Below are 22,600 nucleotides of genomic sequence, written 5' to 3'. Positions count from 1 at the left end.
CTTCGTTATGAATTCCACAGGACCCCACAAAACTCAGTGAGATTTGATTATCATCTTGTCATCTCAGTGGGAGAAATGTAAAGAGACAGTACATTGTTAAACACAAGAGCCTGAACATTGTTGATGAGCAGAGGGAACCTGGAGTCCAAGTTCACCGCTCCCTGAAAGAGACTACTCAGATCGACAGAGTGGTTAAGAATGCAAATAGTATGCTTACCTTTATAATCAAGGCGTTGATTTCAAATGCCAGGAAGTTATGTTAAAGCTCGAGTTTGGCCACTTCTGGAGTATTTCATACAGTTTTAGTAACATCGTTCTCGGAAGAATGTCGGGGTTTTGGAGCGATTGCAGACGAGCTTTACCAGGACATTTCCGGGATTACAAGGCATGCATAATTTCAAATGGCATATGCCAAAGTTTACATTGTTTCGTTCTAGCTTTTTCACTTTAGGATCATTTATATCATAATATAAACTGTTAATTCAGTAACTGTCTATTTCTGGAGGACCATCAGTGATTGTCCTTGATGTGTTCTTCCACCAAGTTCTATCTGCTCACTCCGTGCTATATTGTTCATATTTTGCCTGTACTTTATCAATAATTATATATCAGCAATCTTCCTCCTACTCTCACCTAATTGTGAAGTATTCTGCCTCACAGAGTTATTTCCGCGCTCAGTGCTTGTTACCTAGAACTAGAAGAGGATTTATTGAATGCAGCATGAGGTAGGGTAAAGGCAGCCATTTCAAATTTTAGTTTCAACGGTATGATATGGCAGCTGTGTTAATTTTATATAAAGGCACTTTACAGGACAATGTCAGGGTAGCAGACTGTCACCTGAAGTTTAATTGAAGTTGGATAACGCGACAAGAGAATGGTCCAAAAGACAAGGGAAAATAAATAAGACAATAATTTCAAAAGAAAATTTCGCGTTTTGGAATGGCCGAGCCAAAGCCCTAACGTTAATCCCATAAGAATGTTGTGGAATGGCCTGAAGCAACAGTTCAGGCAAGGAATCCCACCAACATCCCAGAGTTGAAGCGCGTTGAATGTTTGTACTGAATGAAGAGAAAACTAATGATGATCCCTTTTCCATTCTGGTTCCATCTGCCCATTCCCCACACATCTTGTTTAAACTCTGTCCAGCCTGTATCCCACCATCCCAATGATATACATCAACCATCTTCTTCAAAATCTGTCCAGTCCGTCTCCCAACACATCAATAATACATATCAGCTATCATGTTCAACCTCTGTACAGCACTTATCCCACCACCTCAATGATATACATTAAGCATCTTGTTCAACCCAGGTCCAACCTGTATCCAACCACCTCAATATGTATCAAGCATCTTGTTCAACCTCTGTCCAGTCTGTATGCCCTCACTTCAATGATATATATATATCAAATTTCTTGTCAATTTCTGAATAGTCTTTATCACATCAATAATTACAATTTTAGGCTCAACGTTACAAAATGGCGAAGTGTTAATCTTGACAGTATTTAAAGTGAGTCTGTTACTTCATTGTCATTTTTGGAGAGCTACTTTCTCTGTTGCCAGGGTAACAGCCCATGTGACTTGCAGGCAGTGGTGCACATTTTTATCGCTCTCTGGTCACGGTCACTCAGTGAGAGACAGCGGCCTCGGGAGCAGATGTGACAGACTGATAGTGGGGTGGGGAGAATTTTGTGAGCAGTGAATGTAACGACTGTATTAGCTCTGTGTTGGAATGAAGACGAAACTAATGAATGTGGGCATTACATTTCTGCAACTTTGTTCAGGCCGTCACAGACATCCCGTAACCAGTCAATAATTGTGGATCATTTAAAGTTAAAGGAGAAAAAGCTGGAAACGTTCAGCAGATCGGGCAGTAACTTGAACAGTCCCAGTCCTGATTCCGGATCTTCCACAGTTTCTCTTTCCACAAATCTTATCTGATGAAGCGAGTTTCCAGCACTATTATTTCAATTTTATATTAAAAACATTTTATTCCTGTTAGCCTACAGGAAATATGATGACCAATTGTGCTGGGCAAGACCTGATTTAACAAAAAGACCATAATAAATTGAATTCGGTTTGTTTGCAGGGGACAATGTGAAACGTATCCCCGGTATCTGGTGACTCACGCCCAGGTTTTCCAGCCCGATCATTGGTCCAGTCAGATGACCATCAGGTTCCCATTCTGCCATAAGTTGACGCAGTGTTAGTTTTTGAGCCCTGATTGGCCGAAACACTGCATCATATTACAGGTAGCAAGGAGTCCTGGGAGAGTTGCTGTTTGGACTGTAATCATTGAAACTACTACTGTCGCCTCATTGTGAATTATTTTGCCTCACTATCGGTGTTTATTAACTAGAAATATCAGAGGATGTATTGAATGGAGCCTGAGGTAAGATAAAGGCAAACATTGCAATTTTAGTTTCAACGTTATAAAACTGCTGTGTGTTAATTTTATATCACTTTACGGGAGAATGTCAGTGTAGCACTCTGTCAACTGGACTTTAATTGCAGTTGGGTAATGCAACAAGACAATGATCCAAAAGACAAGAGTAAATCAATAAGAGAATAATTTTAAAAGAAAATTAGAATGGCCTAGTCATAGTTATAACGTTAAGCCCTTAGGAAGTTGCGGAATGGCCTGAAGCAGCAGTTCCGTCGAGGAATCCTACCAACACCGCAGAGTTGAAGCGGTTTTGTAAGGCGGAATGGCATAAAATTCTTCCAAGCCGATGTGCAGGAAGATCAACAGTTAACGGAAGCATTTGGTTGAATTTATTGCAGTACGGGGGATTGGGGGCGCGGCGGAGTTGGGGGGGAGGGAAGGTCACACCAGTTAATGAAAGCCAAGGTTCACAGAATTATTTTGAACAAGTACATGCAATATTGAATGATGTTAATCTTGTCATAACGAGACTCACAGCGTTTGAAATTGACCCTGTTTACATTTTCGGTCATTTTTGGAGAGCCGCTTTCTGCATTGCCAGGATAACAGCCCACTTGACCGGTACGGAGTGGTAAACATTTTTATCGCGCTCTCGTCACCGTTGCTCAGTGAGAGTTAGTGGCGTCAGGAGCAGATGTAACAGACTGATAAAGGGGTGGGGAGGAAGTTGTGAGCATTGACTGCGTGTACTGAATTATTCCTGTGTTGGAATGAAGAGAAAACTAATGATGGTCCCCTTTTCCATCCAGTTCCATCTGCTCATTCCCCGCGCATCTTGTTTAACCTCTCTCCGGGCTGTAACCCACCACCTCAATGATATATATCAATCAACTTGTTCAATCTCTGTCCAGTCTGTTTCCCACCAACTCAATGATATATAACAACCATCTTGTTCAATCTCTGTCCAGTCTGTATCCCACCAACTCAATGATATATAACAACCATCTTATTCATCTACTGTCCATTCTGTATTCCACCACCTCAGTGATATATATCAACCATCTTGTTCAGCCCCTGTCCGTTCTGTAGCCCACCACCTCAATGACAATCTGTATCGCATCAATAATTACAATTTTATTTTCAACGTTACAAAATGGCGAAGCGTTAATCTTGACAACATTTAAAGTGAGTCTGTTATTTCTTTATTTTTTTGTCACTTTTGGAGAGCCATTTTCTCTGTTGCCAGGGTAACCGCCCATGTGACTTGCAGGGAGTGGTACTCATTTTTATCGCTCTCTGGTCACGGTCCCTCAGTGAGAGACAGCGGCCTCGGGAGCAGATGTGACAGACTGATAGTGGGGTGGGGAGGATTTTGTGAGCAGTGATTGTAACGACTGTATTAGCTCTGTGTTGGAACGAAGACAAAACTAATGAATGTGGGCATTACATTTGTGCAACTTTGTTCAGGCCGTCACAAACATCTTGTAATCAGTCAATAGTTGTGCATCATTTAAAGTAAAAAGAGAAAATGCTGAGACCGTTCAGCAGTTCGGGCAGTAACTTGGACAGTCCCAATTCAGATACTGGCTCTTCCACAGTTTTTCTTTCCACACATCCTATCTGATGAAACAAGTTTCCAGCACTATTATTTCAATTTTGTATCAAAATCATTTCAATCCTGTTAGCCTACAGAAAATATGATGGCCAATTGTGCCGGACAACTCCTCACTTAACAATAAGATAACGATAAATTGTGTTCAGTTTAGCTGCAGGAGACAATGTGAAACGTATCGCTTGTATCTGGTGACTCACGCCCAGGCTTTCCAGCCCGATCATTGGTCCAGTCAGATGATCGTCAGGTTCCCGTTCTGCCATAGGTTGATGGAGTGTTAGTTTCTGAACTCTGATTGGCCGAAATACCGGTAACAAGGAGTCCTAGAGTTGAGGTTTGGGCTGTAATTCTTAGTACTTATACAGATGGGACACAATGTTCCTCCTTCCAAATGATTCAGAAGTCTCGGGCATCTGGACATTGGTTGTGGGTATATCCCTGAATACACCACTTGCTGTGAGATGTGGGGACGATGTGCGAGGCTTCTGGCGTCGGTAAGTGATCATCTGTGTGACACTGTGAGGTTGGGTCATGGGATATCCTAGTTTCAGATCAAGTAAAATGGACCCGGGGGTCAACTTGCCCAGGTTTATAATGTGTTGAGCGAGTATTTCTGGTCTGTAAAATAATTGTTCAAACCGTGTTTGTAAATTCCCCCTCACTGTCACACGTCCGCCAGGCAGTGGAAATCTAACAGAAACTAAAGATGCTGGAGAGCTGCAGTAAAAACTGAAAATGTTTGAAGTAATTGTGACGAAAGGTGTAAACCTGAATCGTCAAATTTGTTCCTTTCCCCACAGCTGTTCCTTACCTGCTGAGTGTTCCTGGTAATTCCAGTTTCCCTTTACTACATTCACCCTGGACTGGTTTATATTTCCTGAAATTAACCTGATTTAACCTGGGAATGGAAATGGCACTAAATTTTTCTGGTATCCATTTGCCTGTTGTTCCTGGGAATCTGTTCAGTGTAGTTGTTAATAACAAGGTTCACATGAATAATCTCAGGAATGATCGGCTTTATGAATGAGGAGCATTTGATGGTTCTGGACCTGTGCTGGATGGAGTTCAGAGGGACGGTGGGGGTGGTGGAGGGATGTATGGTTAATAAACCTACCGAATGCTGAAAAGCCTGGATACAGTGGACATGGAGAGGATGTTTCCATTAGACAGAGAGTCTGTGATCTGACAGCACACTCAGAATAAAGAAGCCTACCTTTAAAATTGTGTTGACAGAAAGGCAGACAGACAGACAGACAGACTTTACTGATCCCAAGGGAAAGTAAGTTTCGTTCCAGTTGCACCAACCAAGAATAGAGTAGAAATATAGCAAAATAAAACCGGGAATAATTAAGTAATGATAAATAAATTATGCCAGTGGAAATAAGTCCAGGACCAGCCTGTTGGCTTAGAGTGTCTGACACTCCAAGGGAGGAGTTGTAAAGTATGATGGCCACAGGCAGAATTGACTTCCTATGTCGCTCAGTGTTACATCTCGGTGGGATGAGTCTCTGGCTGAATGTACTCCTGTGCCGAACCAGTACATTCTGGAGTGTTTGGAAGTCATTGTCCAAGATGGCATGCAACTTGGACAGCATCCTCTTTTCAGACACCACTGTCAGAGAGTCCGGTTCCACCCCCCACAACATCACTGGCCTTACGAATGAGTTTGTTGATTCTGTTGCTGTCTGCTACCCTCAGCCCGCGGCCCCAGCACACAACAGCAAACATGATAACACTGGCCACCACAGCCTCGTAGAACAACCTCAGCATCGTCCAGCAGATGTTAAAGGGCCTCAGTCTCCTCAGGAAAATGAGACGGCTCTGACCTTTCTTGTAGACAGTCTCAGTGTTCTTTGACCAGTCCAGTTTATTATCAATTCGTATCCCCAGGTACTTGTAATCCTCCACCATGTCCACACTGACCCTTTGCATGGAAAGGGTTCACTGGTGCCTTGACGCTCCAGAGGTCCACCACCTGCTGTTTAGTTTTTTTTCCACAGTAAGCTGCAGATGATTCTGTACGCACCAGGTGAGAAAGTTTCCCACTGTAGCCTTGAGCTCAGCCTCACCTCCCTTGCTGATGCATCCAACTATGGCAGAATCATCAGAAAACTTCTGAAGATGGCAAGACTCTGTGCAGCAGTTGAAGTCTGAGCTGTAGATGGTGAAGAGAAAGGGAGACAGTCCCCTGTGGAGTCCCAGTGCTGCTAACCACTCTCTCTGACACACAGTGTTGCAAGCGCACGTACTGCGGTCTGCCAGTCAGGTTATCAATAATCCATGACACCAGGGAAGCATCCGCCTGCATCACTGTCAGCTTCTCACCCAGCAGAGCAGGGCGGACGGTGTTGAACGCACTGGAGAAGTAAAAAAACATGACCCTCACAGTGCTCGCCGGCTTGTCCAGGTGGGCGTAGACAAGGTTCTGCAGGTAGAAGAAGTCATTTTCAACTCCTCGTCGGGACTGGTAGGCGAACTAGAGGGGGTCTAAGTGTGGCATAACCATAGGCCGGAGCTGCTGCAGAACAAGACTGTCCAGCGTCTTCATGATGTGGGAGGTCAATGCCACCCCGTCTGTAGTCATTGGAGCCACTGAAGCGCGGCGTCTTCGGTACAGGGATGAGGCAGGACGTCTTCCACAGCCCAGGAACCCTCTGGAGACTCAGGCTCAGGTTGAAGACATGGTGAAGTACCCCACATAGCTGGGGGGAGGCACAGGCTTTGAGCACCCTGGGGCTGACACCATCCGGGCCTGCAGCCTTGCTTGAGAAAAATCTCTTCAGTTAAAGGATGGCTGCTGTGTGGAAACTGTTGCCGCAGAGGGTGGTGTAGACTGCCCTTTGAGTATATTTATGGCAGATTTTAATATGTTCGCGATTGCTCAATAGCAGGGTGAAGGCAGGAATATGGTGTAAGAATAAAAATCATGTTTGAATGGTGGAGCAGACTTGATGGACAGAATCATCTAATTCTCCTCCTACGTCTTGTGTCGGACCATAACTGAACGATGACTCCTTCGTATCCCGTATCAGACAGTGGGAAGTGCGAGGGGAAATTTCAGATTTGTTCTTTGAGATCGTTATATTTGTCTTCAACATTTAAACTTCGATAAAAGGAAATAGTTTTTTTTCTCATTTGTATTGTTAATGTGCTTTATTATCTCCCTAGTTAAAGTTAGACCTGCGGTGAGAGATTTATTGGAAGAAAAACCCCAACTGGAAGGAAACCGCGACTGAAAACGAGGGAACAGCAACAAATGAACCAGCCCGAAGACTGAGAGCATCAACTGGACAGAACCCTCCTGACTCAGAGTTTCCATTGATTCGTTCAGCAGAAAGTCTGGTGAGTCTCCTTTAGTCAAACACTGGTCATTTAGACATTACATATCTGTACAATGGAAGGTAGGAAACAATTGGAATGAGACTGAAAGTGCCAGTTATTCCTCTGTCAAACCCAGCTGCAATCACTCCAAGTCTGGTAATGTGTTGTTCGCAGCCCGGCTCTTTAAAGCCACTCACATTCCCTCAGTGTTTGCTCATTTCAAGCTTTTGCGTGTTTTGAAGCAGTTTTTGGTCAGTTCTGAGTGGGGAGAGGGAATGTCTGCGGTTTGTTTATACTTACTGTCTTTCAGAAATGTAATTGCTTGAACTTAATTTGTGCCGACTCACTAACCATATCCTGTACCTTCTGAACCAAATTATCGATTTACACGACAGGTAGGAATAGGTGTCAGCCCTGGAACATCACTAAGCGCGTAACTCAAGTCCAAGAAACAGCTTCTCACCGTCAGCTTCTACTTCCTAACAACCACCTGTTTGCAGACTCTGGGGCCCTGTAACACACTCAATGTTAACAGCAAGATTAGACAGTTTTTAATATAAAGAGGAACTTGTGCTTCCTGGGGGCAGGTCTGGCACATGTGACGCTCGCAAGGAAAACCTCAAGGAGGGCGATCAGCGGGAAAGGAAGAATGGACGAGGGAGTCGCGTAGGGTGCGGAAGTGTGGGGTTGGGGGGTAAGGGAAAGATATGTTTGTTGCTACTATCCCGTTTGAGATGGCGAAAGTTACGGAGAATTGGGTGCTGGACGCAGAACCTGGTGGTGTGGTGGATGAGGACCAGAGGAAACCTCTCCCTTGTGGGGCCGCGGGTGGATGGGTTGAGGGCAGACGGAAGATGGGCGGAGGAAATGCGGTTTAGGGCAGCATTGCTGGGGAAGAAAGGAAGAAGGATGGCATCTCATTAGTTCTGGAATGAAAAGCCTCATCCTGAGAGCAGATGCGGCGGGGACAGAGGAACTGAGAGAAGGGATGGAATAGGTATAGTGCAGGTAGCTGAGAGAATCAATGGGTTTATACAAGATGTCAGTGGATATACGACCTCCTGAGATGAAGAAAGATAGTTCGAGAAAAGGGTTCGACGAGTCAGTAAATGGACTAAGTAAACTTGACAGCAGGCGCAGGAAGAAGCACCAATGCATTCGGCAGTGTTGTGTCAGAGGAGTAGGAAAGCGATACCGGTGCAGGCTTGGAACAAGGATTATTCCACATTCCCGGCAGTGGGTAGGGGTTAGGTCGAAGGTACATTGTGCTTATTGTAAATGTTATTGTGTAAGGGAGTGACATGACTTCACTTCTTTGTGCTTTGTTTAGATTGTACCTGTATTAAGGTGTAAAATCCCGCTCCCCATACTAACACTGGTTATCCAGACCAAAGAAAAAACTGCCGAAGGAACTCAGTGGGTCAGGCAGCATCTGTGGAGGGAAATAGACCGTCAACATTCCGGGCCGAGACCCTCCCTCTGGAATGAGAGTGGACGGGAAATAGTCAGAGAAAAGAGGTGAGGGGTGGGGATGGGGCAAGAGCCGGGGAGTAAGAGGTGGATCCAGGTGAGGGGGAGGTGGAAGGTGGAAATAGTGACAGGGGTGGGAGGTGAGTGATCGGGGCAACACGAGGCTGCAGAAGATGGAATTTAATTCCATAGAGGATTAACAAAGTGGTTAGAGAGTATTTGTTATAGAGAGTACGATGAAGATTCGCCAGACTGATCCCTGGAGTGGTGGGTATCGGCAAAGTGAAAATTATTTGGGATTTGATGAGATTTTACCTGGAATATGGTGGAATATCCTGCTCCTCATAAAAACACGGGTTATACAGACCAAAGAACAAACTGCCAGAAGAACTCAGTGGGTCGTGCAGCATCTGTGGAGGGAAATGGACTGTCAACATTTCGGGCCGAGACCCTCCCTCTGGACTGAGAGTGGACGGAAAATAGTCAGAGAAAAGAGGTGAGGGGTGGGTATAAGGGTGGGCTGGGGAGGGAGAGGTTGATCATGGTGTGGGGGAGGCAGTGGGGTAGAAGTGGCGACAGTGGTTAGGAACTGAGTGGTGGGGTCAGAACAGAGCTGCAAATGATGGTGCCAAGATGAGGCCACCCTCGCGGTGGACGGTCAGCTCGTTAACTTCCGGCTGGGTTCCCTCACCTCATGGTATGAATATCGATTTCTCAATTTGGTGATCAACATTTCCAATTTCCACACTTACCCTATTCGCCAGTCTGACCTTTTACTGCTTTTCACCTGCCCACTACTTCTTTGTGGAACCCCTCTTACTTATCTTCAGTCCAAAACGAGGGTCTTGGCCCGGAATGTCCACTGTTTGCACATTTCTATGAATGCTATCTGACCTGATGCCTGCCTGCTGCATTTTGAGGAAATTATTTTCATAGAGTATTGACAAAGAGGTTAGGGAGTATTTGCTACAGAGAGTGCGATAAAAATTCAGCAGACTAATTCCGAGGCTGTTGGAATTCTTAAATGAAGAGCGATCAAATTCGAAAACTCTTCCATTTGGGGAATTGAGGACTGACAAGTGAACACACTGAAATACCAAACATCTTTAACGAGTGAACTGAGGATCCGAGTCTCTGAGACAGGTGACGACTGTTCGAGACTGAGATGAGGAAATGTCTCCACTTGGAGGGTGGTAAATGTTTGCAAGTCCCCAGCACAGAGGGCGGTGAAGACTCAATGACCTTCTTTACATAAAACAGTGGCCGGCAGATGTGTGGAGCCGAAGGGATCGAGGAAATGAAGATCGGGCAGAAACATATGGCTGAGATGGAAGAAAAGCCTCCATTTGTTGATGGTTAGACGGGCTGAATGGCCCCTGCTGGTGTTTCTGACTTGATGTTTCAGTGTTCCTGTACATTAAGGCCAGAGGATTGTGAATAGAAATTAGTGTTTATAAACATAGACTGATTTAGATCAAACCTGCACAGTTCCGTTCTGTGTATAAATTCTATGTGAGCCCGGCATGGGGATGAGCTCTTGACTCTATGACCAGGGAAAGCGGAAAGGGGAAGTGTACAGAGCAAAGCGTTGAAATGTATCTGCTGTCAATATGAAATACTGTGGAAAATGCAGCATGTGGGTCGGGCGGTATGTGATGGGCGATCAGCGGAGTCACCGGTTCAGTAAGGAGAACCCCCACAAGTCACCTGATCCCGTTTCCCGCTCCCATTTTACCACAGATCTGCAGCATCTGCGGATCACCCCCCCCCCCCCCCCCCCCCCGTGTATGTGTAGATTCATTTTCCGTCCGTTCAGACAAGGCAGTGAGATCCCGATCTGTCACGTTCACTCATTGAAGGCTTTTTTTTTCTTGACTCCACTCCACTATTATGACCTGCTAAGCGTAGCCAATGTTTCCCGATGTTTGATCGTATTTCTGAGAGAATTAAGCTTTTTCCAATCATCTGGGCTTCTCAAAAATTTTTAAACTTCTTTTAAGCCTCCCTCTAGAAGTTCAGAAATAGCAATCTAGGCCGAATACCATTTCCACACGATTAAAACGGGCTATCGGTTTATTAGTTTTCTGTTGTATTTTTGCACTACTTATTTAATTATATACTTATTGCATTTCATTGTGTCCGATATTGTTATGTATTGCATTCTGGTGCTGCCGCAGATTCATTTAAATGCATTTATCAGAAAATGAAGTTTCCCTCCTGAATTTCCAAAGGAAGACTCCAGCTGTCTTATAATTCCGCACAATTAAAATGGGGAAAGAGTTTATTATTTTTGTCATGTACCGAGGTTCAGTGGAAGTCTTGTAATCAGTAAAATCCAGGCAGGTCAATACAGTATATTGAGGTGAAATCGGGTAAATCAATAACAGCGTAACAAATTATTGTGGTTAGAGAGAAAGTGCGGTGCAGGTATATATGTGGTGCAAAGTCACATCGAGGTATATTGTGGGGTCAGGAATCCATCTCGTCACACTGGGAACATTCAGTTCGCTTATAACAGCAAAATGGACACGGTCCTGGAGCCTAATGTTATGTTTCTGTTCTATTTTATCTTCGACCAATGGGAGGGTGAGAAGTGAGAATGTCCAGGTCTGTGGGGATTTTTGATTATGTTGCCTGCTTTACTGAGGCTGTGGGCAGGACAGACAGAGTCCACGATGGGGAGACTCGTTTCTCTGATGTGCACAGTTATGTCACAGTTCTCTGCTGTCTTCTGCCCAGCAGGTATATCATCAGCATGTATCTCATTCCTGATGAAGTGTCTCGGCCCGAAACTTTGGCTACTCTTTCCTCACGGATGCTTCCAGCGTTGTGAATGTATTCCTTGATCCACAACATCTGCAGAGTTGTATTTTTGTGTTTTATTTCATCAGCTCAATGGTGACCGTATATCAACAACGTTTCTTCTAACCGTTGCTTTCATTGTAAAGTATTGTCTTCCGCCTTTTACCTCATTGACTTTTCCAGGAATTGCTTTTTGTTGGCTAGAACTACCAGAGGTTTAACTGAATCAATAAGAGGCGGGGTAAATCGAGCCATTACAATTTCAGTTTTTCTGTTACAAAATGGCTGCCGTGTTAATCTTTGTCATAATGTCACTCATAGCGGATGGTGTTGAGTTTGTTATTTCCTTTTTCTGTTATCTTTTGGCGAGTTACTTCCTTCGTTTCCACAGTAACAAACGGTCAGAACTGCAAAAGGATTTGCACAATTTGCACAGAGATAGCGGCCTCAGGAGGAAGTGCAACAGAATGATAGTGGGAGGAAAGGATGTTGTGAGCATTGACTGTGTGGACTGTATTACACCAGGGTGGGAATGAACTGAGAACTAGCAAATTGATGGTGGTGGCGATTGTGTTTACACAAATCTGTTGAACAGCTTGGGGTGTCCCAAATATTTCTGAACTCGGTATATATCTGTGTATTAAATAGAGAGGAAATACTACGGTTGCGGGAAACTTAAAACAAGAAGACGAAAATGCAGGAAACTCTCAGCAGGTCGGCTGCAACTTGAATAGCCCCAATTGTGAAACTGGGTCTTCCACCACTTCTCCTTTCACCGATGTAGCCTGATGTACTGAGTTCGCAGCATTTTCTATTGCATAATATTACGTTAAAACATTTTGTTCCTGCTGCTCTGTGGGAAAAATGGCATCAAATTGTGCTGGGTAAGATCCCACACAACAATGATATAGTGATCAAATGTGCTCAGTTTAGCTGCTGGAGACAAGCAAAAGTATGTCCTCATCCTCTCAAAACGTGCAGACCGGTGAACCAGCCTGAGCCCCTGCCACGCCAGAGGGCTCCTTAGTTTGTGAATAGGAAATGGCAGGAACACAATGGCATGTCGCCGGCACCAAAGCTTCGCAGGGTTGTGGGTTAGGATATTGGGATGGAGTCCCTGGGAATAATGAACGGTCAGTATACTAGCTTCAGTCCAGGTAGGTAATTCTACAAGCAGCAAAGCTTCGCACAGGCGTCTTTATGTGCGTGATAATATTGAGATGGAGTCTCCGAATATATGGAGTGTGCAGTATATGGGTTTCCGTCCACCTTGGCAACTGTACAGGTATGATTGGAATTGTCCCAGTCTGCAGTGAAGCGGCAGTGGAGCGATTAGACATTGATTGTGGGGAAATCACCGACTACACCACACAGTGGGGCGTCAATCAGATCAAGTATTTTAGAGCTTTGGAAATAGATAACTGTTTTGACAGGGTTCGATGACAAGTAGCAGAGGGTAATTACTAAAGATGGATTTAGCGAATGGTGGCCGGGACGAGTGGGATGTGAATGTCAGTATTGAGACCTCTACAATTCATTATTCATGACATTAATTTGAATATGAATGTACATGGCTTGGTCATCGAGTTTGACATTAAATTCAGGAGTCTGCTTGATATTACAGCAGGTTACAGTGAATTTTAAAGGAATCTTGGCAGACGGGATGTGGAAAGGCAAAAGGTTTTTTTAACGTGGACAAGTGAGGGATGGGTCATTATGGACAGTCAAACCACGGTGGGACTGGTATAGTCAATGGCGGGGTATCAAGTGCTGTGAAACAAAGCGATCTGGGAGTGCATGTGTACAATTCACTGAAAGTATCGAGGGTGGAAGAGAAGGTTTTAACCATGCTGGCCTTCATCAGTTCTGGCACTGAATTTTGTTTTGTTTTTAACATTTTGTTTTTGCACGATTTATCTAATTTAAATATATAATATGTATCTGCTGCAATTCAGGTATTACCGATATTGCTCTTTATTGCATTTGGGTACAGACCAAAGACAATAAATTTCATGAGATATGTTGGGGGTATTGAACCTGATCATGATATTGCCAGGGGAGACCCAACCCATCGGTCACGTGAGCCCTTAATCGCGGAGCTGCAGTATCTGCGGGATTGTTTCCGAGGTCCCGCCCGCCCCTGTCAAGACGCGAGATCACATTGCACATGCTCAATTCCGGGCTGGCCGGTGGCTTTCTTTCCGCTCTGTATTGAAACGGATCGCCGTCGGGGAGCCGAGAGACCGATCACTGCCTACGGGGCAATTACATCAAGTTTACATCGGTGAGTATTGAGGCCGGTCCCGAGCCGGTACGTCTGATGTCGGACAGTGAGTCCCGTTCACTTCCCTGAACTGGCGGCCTCTCATCCCTTCGTGGCCAGAATCCGACGGAGTCGGTCTGGGTTGTGAGACCTTCACACCGAGCCGCCTGAGTTGAGCCGCCGCTCAGACCTTGGTGCCCGGGTTTTAGGAGCGGGATGAGGAGCTGATGCCGGGTTTACACCCGTCCGATGACTTGTACCTGGGGAATTTTACCTCCATCATCTGGTCCGGTCCGGATCCAAACTTCACTTGGATCGATGCCCGTGGCCGATTATTGTCTCACACCATTCCAGGACACGGAAAGCGGCCATTCGCTTTCGTGTTCTTGCAGACAGAGAAGGTTAAACAGAGTAATTGTACTTTCCGCACACTGATCCACGTCTATGCGTAGTTTAACTGTTAGCCCGTTCAGGCGACAGTGAGATCCACATCTGTCATATCCTCTCGGATAAATTCTGCTTTCTTTCCTATGCTACGACCTTGCGCAATGCAACTAGTGTTTTCCGATATATGACCTATTGATGGGAGAATTAAGCCTTTATTAATTTAAATGGATTTCTAAGAAAATTAAGCTTGCTATTACTCAGGGAAAGACGCCAGTTTTCTAATATTTCTGCACAATTTAAATTGGGAGCCTGTTTATTTTTGTCATGTACCGATGTACAGTGAAAATCTTGTAATCGGGATGATGCATGCAGATCAATACATTACAGCAGTACATTGAGGTGAGACAGGGTAAATCAATAACAGAGGAGAACGAATCATTCAGGTTACAAAGAAAGGGCAGAGCACGTAGATGTGTGGTGCAAGGACACATCGATTTAGACTGTGAGGTCAGGAGTCGATCTCATCACACTGGGGAACATTCAGTTCGCAGAATAGAAACTTCCCTGGAGCCTGGTGGTACGTTTCTGTTTTATTTCGTCTTCAACCTGATGGGCGGTGAGAAGTGAGTATGTCCAGGTCTGTGCGGATCTTTGATTATGTTGCCTGCTTTACTGAGGCTGCGGGCAGGACAGAGAGAGTCCATGAAGGGGAGACTTGTTTCTCTGATCTGCTCAGCTGTGTCACAGTTCTCTGCTTTCTTCAGTCCAGCAGGTATCTCATCAGCTCAGTGCTATACTTATATCAACAACGTTTCTTCCAACAGTTGTCTTCATTGTGAAGTATTTTCTTCCGCCTTGTACCTCATTGAGTTTTCCAGGAATTGCTTTTTGTTGGCTAAAACTACCAGAGGTTTAACTGAATCGACACGCGGGGTAAATAGAGCCATTAAAATTTCAGTGTTTCTGTTACAAAATGGCTGCTTTGTTAATCTTTGTCACAATGTAACTCATAGCGGATGATGTGGATTTTGTTATTTCCTCTCTCAATTATCTTTTGGCGAGTTACTTCCTCCGTTTCCACGGTAACAACTGGCCAGAACTGCAACAGGAGTTGCACAATTTTATCGCTCTTTGGTCACTGCCTCTCAGCATCCTGTCAGTGGCCTCTGGAGCAAATGCAACAGAGTGACAGTGGGAGGAAAGGAGGCTGTGAGCATTGACTGTGTGGAATGTATTACACCAGGGTCAGAGTGGACTGAGAACTAACATATTAATGGTTGTGGCGATGGCATTTTCATCACACACGGCCGAACAGTTTGGGGTGACACAAACATTTCTACAATCAGATTGTATTCAATAGAGAGGAAATACTACTGTTGCAGGGAACTTAAAGCAAGAAGAAGAAAATGCAGGATACGCCCAGCAGGTCGACAGCACCTTGAGCAGCCCCAATTATGAAACTGGGTCTTCCACTATTTCTACTTTCACAGATGTAGCTGAGATCCCAGCATTTTCTATTGCATAATTTTACATTATGAACATTTTGTTCCTGCCACACTGTGGGAAAAATGGCAGCTAACAGTGCAGGGTTAGATCCCACACAATGATGACACAGGGATCAAATGTGCTCGGTTTAGCTGCTGTGGACAGGCTGAAGGACATCCTCATCCTCTGTACCGACCGGGGAACCAGCCTGAGCACCGGCACCGGCAGAGGGTCATTAGGTTCCAATTCACGATAATTGGAAATGTCAGGAACACCACGGCAAATCGCTGGCACCAAACATCGCAGAGTTGTGTGTTATTATATTGGGTCGAAGTCTCTGAGAAAATGGAATGGGCTGTTTGGGGCTTCAGTCCACTTGGTAATTATACAGGTGTTTATTGGGAACTTCTCAGTCTGCAGTGAAGCCGAGGATCCGCGAGATTGGACATTGGTTGTCCGGATATCACCGACTACAACACGTTTTATCTGTCAAGCCGACTCGATGACAGGAAGCAGAGAGTGAAGACTGAAGATTGATTTATTGAATGGAGGTTTGTGACGAGTGGCATGCAAGTGATAGCACTGAGGCCTCTATAATTCATTGGTCAGGACATTAACGAATGTGAATGTGCATGGCATCGTCAGCAAGTTTGATATAAAATTCGGAAGTATGCTTGATATTACAACAGGATACAATGAATTTAAAGAGATCTTGATCAGTTATAGAGTTGGGATGTGGAATGGCAACTGTTTTTTAAATTGGACGAGTGACTGATGGTGCATGATGGACAGTCAGTCCATGGTGGGACTGAAATAGTGAATGATGGGACACCGAGTGTGTGGAACAGAGAAACCGGGGAGTACAATTGTACGTTTTCCTGAAAGTTCAGCAAAGAAGGCTTTAACCATGCTGGCCTTCATCAGTTGTGGCATTGAGCTTTGGGTTATGGGTATTATATTGTGGTTACATAAATTACTGGTGAGGCTATTACAGGCCTATTCAAAGGCAGACGTTTGGCCAAGCTGGATCTTTATTCAGCTGAGCACAGGAGAATGAGGTGGTATTGTAGAAGTTTATAAAATCAGGAAGGGACATAGATAATTTGGTTGGTCGTGGTATATTCTCTCGGATTCAAGATCCAAGTTATTTAATGTCATTCCAGTACACAAGTGAAAAGGAGAATAACATATTCTGGATCTGACGCAGGAACAATAGAAAAAACACTGGAAGATAAAGAGCACAATTATAAAAACACACACTACATATGATAGCTTTAAACATTGAACGTATGTCCATGAAATGATAATAGGAAGAGGAGTGTCTGGACATATGGTGACTGACAGGAAATTTTAAAATAGTGGTGATGGGGGTGTGGAGCGGTGAGTTATTGGGTGGAGGTGTTGATTTCCTTTACTGTTTGAGAAAATAACTATTTTTGAGTCTACTGGTCCTGGAGGTGATGCCACGTAGCCTTTCCTGTTGGGAGTGGGTCAAAGAGTCCATGCGCAAGACCGGGTGGGACTGTTGCCGGCCTCTTTCCCGCATGCACTGCACATAGTCCATTCTTTGCAGCCTTTTTAGAAAGTAGAGATGTTGGGGAGCGAGCATTGTGGAATGTGTTCTGGGACCATGAGGGGTTGTGTGAGATGTGCACGCCCAGGAGTTTGAAACTGCTTCGGGTTTCCACAGCTGCTGATGTAAAGACGTGTGTGAGTGGTGCAAGTTCTCCTGAAGTTGATAACCATCTCCTTTGTCTCGTTGACGTTGAAGAAGAGGCTAGCCAGTAGTCATTTGCTTCTGAAGGTATAGATTTGAAGACACATGAGTGAACTGTTGACGATGGCCGTGAAGTCATCAGTGAGCTGGTGTCCACACTGACGGAGTACATGGACTGGGATGTTTTCTGGCCCGGCTGCCTCACAGGGGTTGAATCTCTGAACAGTCCTCTCATCTGCTGTTGTTACATTGTGTGGCTGTTCTCCTCGGAGAGTGCAGCTTTCGTGACTTGCTCGAGTTTCGAGCCTCGAAGCATTGTTTAGAGCGCACGGGAGGGGAACGTGACTCATGCAGTCAGCGCCATTTTTCCCAACGTAGTCTGTAATGCCGTTGATGCCCAGTCAAATATACCAAGGATTCTTCCCCAGGGTTGGGGAGTCCGAAGCCAAAGGCCACAGATACAATGGAGCGGAGAGACCAGAGACACCTGAGAGGCTATCTCAAAACACAGTGCGTGTGAGTATCTGGAACGATCTGCGCAGTGTTTGCATCGTTGGTTCTCTGCCTCTGGTTCAGTTTTCTCACCATGTTTGGAAATTCCCACTCATTTTCAGCTGTCTGTGACTCAAGTTGTAGGAGACCAGAAATCAAATCAGAAAATGTTTGAAGCCATTCCGACACAGCGAGTTGGAGCTGAAACATTAACTTTGTTTCACTTCACAGATATTCCTTATCTATTGACTGTTTCTTGCATTTTCATTTATTTTTAGAACATTACGTTGGAATGATTTACGTCTCCTGGGAAATGGAATTGTATAGGACACACAATGTAATCATTCCCTTACAGAAACAGGGCTTTCAGACAATCTAGTCAGTGTCATTCTCCGCCTAGGCCCATATACGTGCACCCAGACCACAGCCCTCAATACCTCCCTTATCCATGTACCCATAGAAAATTCTCTTAAATTTTGCAATTTAACCTGAATTTGCATTCGTGAATTCTGATCGAAATAGTTCCTCCTCAGATTCCCCCTTAATATTCCACTTATTGCCCTAAATCCATGACCTCACCAAACCTGAGGGGCAAAAAACTACATGAGTTCACGCTATCTATACCATCATAGTTTGTATACCTCAAGCAGGGGTATCCTTTGTAAACCTCTGGCAGGGGTTCGCAGTCTGGGAGCCACGGACACCACGGTTAATGGTAGGGGTCTGTGGCATAAAAAAAGTTTCATCACAATCTCTTGTGCTTCACAGATTTCTATCTTGTTCAATCTACCCCTGTGACTCAGCTCCTTAAATACTAACAACATCCGTGTCTGCCAGGCCTCCTGCCGTCTCTACACTTGCCTGCCAAGAGCTATTTAGTGTAAGCTGGTCCATCTCTGACACATCCGTGCGCTTTCCTGATCTCTCCATCTCCAGAGACAGGTTGTTAACCAACATCTTTTATAAACTTACTGATTCCCGTGATAATCTCGACTATGCCTCTTCCCAGCCTATCGCCTGTAAATTTTCTCAGTTTCATTGCTCCCCCGGCATCTGTTCACAGGATCCGGCAGTCCTCCCCCCACTATTGATCCAGGCCTCACTCACATTTACCGTACTTCCGTGCTCACCGCATCTTCCTACCACCGTAACAGTGATAGAGTTGCTCTTGCCCTTACCTACCGCCCCTTCAGCCTCTGCAACTTCCACCATCTCCAAAGAGATCTTACAGCTAAACATATTTTCAACTTCCTCGCCCACCCCACCCTCTTCTTTCAACAGAGATCACTCCCTCCATAATTCCCTTGTTCATTCATCCCTCCTCACTAATCTCCCTCCATCCACTTATCCCTGCAAGTGGCCTAAGTGCTACAACTACCCGTCCACCTCCTCCCTCCCCTCCATTCAGACACAAAACAGTCCTTCCAGCTGAAGCGACACTTCACCTGCGAATCTGCTGGTGTCATCTATTTTGTCGTGTGCTCCCGATGCGGCCTCGTTTACATTGGTGAGAACAGCCATAAATTGGGAGACCATTTTGCCGAGCATCTCTGTATCATCTGCCGCATGGGAGACTCTGCAGCGGCCAAACATTTTAATTCTGATCCCCATTCCGACGTCCCGGTCAATGGCCTCTTCTTGTGCCAAGATGAGACCGCCCTCAGGGTGGCGGATCAACATCTTATAATCCATCTGGGTCCCCTCCAACCTGATTGTATGAATAATGAATTCTCCTTCCAGTAAACAAAGCCCACCCCTCCCCCTCCCATTCTGAACTTTCATTTCTCCCTGGGTCCCCTCATTCCCTTTCTCCTATTGACAACGCTCTGATTCTTTCCTCTCCAGCCCTTGAACAGACCATCACCTGACTTCACCTATCACCTTCCAGCTCCCCACTTTATCCCCACCCCCCCCCCCCGACACTTGTATTCATATCACTTCCCCCTCCTGCTCAGGAATGAAAAAGGCTCGTGGTCCAAACTGTGGACCGTTTACTCTTTTCCATAGCCACTGCCTGCTGTGCTGAATTTCTCTAGAATTTTGTCTGTGTTACTCTGGATTTCCAGAGTTTGCAAGCTTTCTCGTGTTTAAGTGTGGCAATTACCGTAAGAATTATTTGGGCTTTGTTGAGATTGTACCTGGAATATTATGTAAAATCCCGCTCCACATACTAACACTGGTTACACAGACCAAAGAACAAACTGCCGGAGGAACTCAGTGGGTCGGGCAGCATCTGTGGAGGGAAATGGACCGTCAACATTTCAGGCTGAGACCCTCCGGCTGGACTGAGAGTGGAAAATAGTCAGAGAAAAGAGGTGAGGGGTGGGGATGGGGCAAGAGCTGGGGAGTGAGAGGTGTATCCAGGTGAGGGGGGAGGTGGGAAGGTGGAAATAGTGATAGGCGTGGGAGGTGAGTGATTGGGACAACACGGGGCTGCAGAAATGGAATCAAATTCTGTGGAAGATTATCTAACAAGTAAGAGAGAGTTTGTTTTAGAGATTCACCAGATTGATTCCTGGAGGACGTTGAAGTCTCAGTGATCGTCTTCACATAAAACAGAGACCGACAGTTGTGTGGAGACCGAAGGGATCGAGGAAATGAGGATAGGGTATAAACATGTTGCTGAGATGGGAGAGCCGCCGCCATCTTATTGATGGTTTGATGGGCTGAATGGTCACCTCCTCCTGTTTCTCACTTGATGTTTCAGTGTTCCTGTCCAGTGAGGCTCCGGAGGAATGTGAATAGAAATTAGTGTTTATAAACGGAGAAGTGATTTCAATGAAACCTGCACAATTCTTCTTCGGGTGGGAATTCAGTGTCGGACCGGGATGAGAATTGATCCAGTAACTCTGAGAACCGGGTGTGGAGCGATGGGGACGGGGAAGATGCAGAGGGAGAGATTAAAAATGTAGCTGGGTTAAATATGAAATAATATGTAAAATGCGGCCTGTAGATTGGGCAGTGTGTGAGGGGCGAGGAGCAGAGTCACCGGTTCAGACGGGAAACCCTCCACCCGTCACGTGATCCAGGTTCTCACTCCCATTTCAAACGCAGATCTGCAGCATCTGAGGGTTTCGCTTCCGAAGCCCCGCCCCCACTCTCACAGTCTCCGGATGGGCGGGGTTTTCGTTCCGTTCTCTGTTGAAGCGGATCGTCGTCTGGGAGCCGGAGGACCGATCGCTTTCTGCGGGAACAATTGATCAAGTTCTCATCGGTGGGTGTTGATAACCGGTCACTACGGGTAAACGTGACCTACATTTTCCCATCGGTGAGTACGGAAGCCGATCCCGGGGGAAGTTGGGCACCTGATGATGGGCAGGGAGTCCCGTTAACATCCTCGAACCGGTGGTCTCGTCCCGCTTCCTGGACACAACCTGTCGTGGTCGGTCTGGGTTATGGGACCTTCACACCGAACCGCCTGAGATGAGCTGCCGTTCAGCCCCTGGTGTTCTGGTCCCAGGAGAGGGATGAGGTGGTGATGCCGAGACTGAACCCATCCATTAAGACGTACCTGGTGAACTTTACCTCCATCACCCGGCCCGGTACTGGATCCAAACTTCACTTGTATGGATGCCTGGGGTCGATAATTGTTTTACATATTTGCAGCACACTGGAAGCGGCCGTTCGGCCTATTGTGTTCTTGCAGACCGCGAGGGTTAACCAGAGTAATCGCACCATCGGGACACTCCTCCACGTGTATGAGTAGTTTCATCTTTCCCAGTTCAGACAGGACAGTGAAATCCAGATCTCTCACGTCCTCTCGGGGGACTGGGAAGTTTATTTTCATCTTCTTTCCGTTACCACAACTTGCCGAAATGCTGAGAGTGTTTCCCGATATCTGGCCCTATTAATGAGAGAATTATGTCTTGTTCATTTATCTGGGTTTCTCGGAAAAGTGTCCACTCCCTCCAAAATTTCCAAAGGAGCAACCCAGGCTGTCTAATATTTCCACACGATTGAAATGTGGAATGTTTTCCATGTACAGAGGTGGAGTAAAAATCATGTCTTTGGTATCATCCACACAAATCAATACATTGCAGCAGTACATTGAGGTAAAACAAATCATTCTGGTTACAGAGAAAGTGCAGTGCAGGTAGATATGTGGTGCAAGGTCACATCGATTTAGACTGTGAGGTCAGGAGTCCACTCGTCACGCTGTTCGCTTCTAACAGCAGAATGGACACCGTCCTTGAGCCCGGTGGCATGTTTCTGTTTTGTTTTATCTTCGTCCCGATGGGAGGGGGAGAAGTGAGAATGTTCAGGGTTGCGGGGATCTTTCCTTATGTTGTCTGTTTTACTGAGGCAGTGGGAAGTATAGACAGAGTCCATGGAGGGAGGGTTGGTTTCTATTACGTACTCAGCTCAATCACTGTTCTCCGCTATTTCATTCAATTAAAGGAAGAGCAGTATCCATATGAAGATGTGAAGTATCGAATGGGATACTTTCTGCGGTGAATTGATAAAGTGTGTCGAGTAGAAAATGACATATACCAAAATTCTTATTGTTTGTTCTGGCTTTGTTATATTGGAATCTGTTATCTACCAGTGTGTACTATTATTATCTATTATCTGTGTATTGCGGGAGGAACATCAGAGACCGCCCTTGATCCCATTCTCCCATCTGGCTCCATCTGCTCATCACGTGCCGATTTGGTTCAACCTCTGTC

General features: G+C 45.5%; 1 protein-coding gene across 2 annotated transcripts in view; it reads left to right on the top strand.

The window, feature by feature from the left end:
- Window positions 1-2,233: 2,233 nt before the first annotated feature.
- LOC132389691 (NACHT, LRR and PYD domains-containing protein 3-like) overlaps window positions 2,234-22,600 on the top strand; it is a 49,007-nt gene continuing 28,640 nt past the window's right edge. Inside the window, exons 1-2 of one of the 2 annotated variants that reach the window (XM_059962247.1) lie at window positions 2,234-2,390; window positions 7,165-7,338. The gene's annotated coding sequence lies outside the window, so the exon portion shown is untranslated. The remainder of the gene's footprint in view (window positions 2,391-7,164; window positions 7,339-22,600) is intronic. The other variant, XM_059962248.1, reaches the window with a different exon arrangement.

This window comes from Hypanus sabinus, unplaced genomic scaffold (genome assembly GCF_030144855.1).
Source record: "Hypanus sabinus isolate sHypSab1 unplaced genomic scaffold, sHypSab1.hap1 scaffold_628, whole genome shotgun sequence".
NCBI classification, from domain to species: Eukaryota; Metazoa; Chordata; class Chondrichthyes; order Myliobatiformes; family Dasyatidae; genus Hypanus; species Hypanus sabinus.
This window is presented reverse-complemented; position numbering and strand designations above follow the sequence as displayed.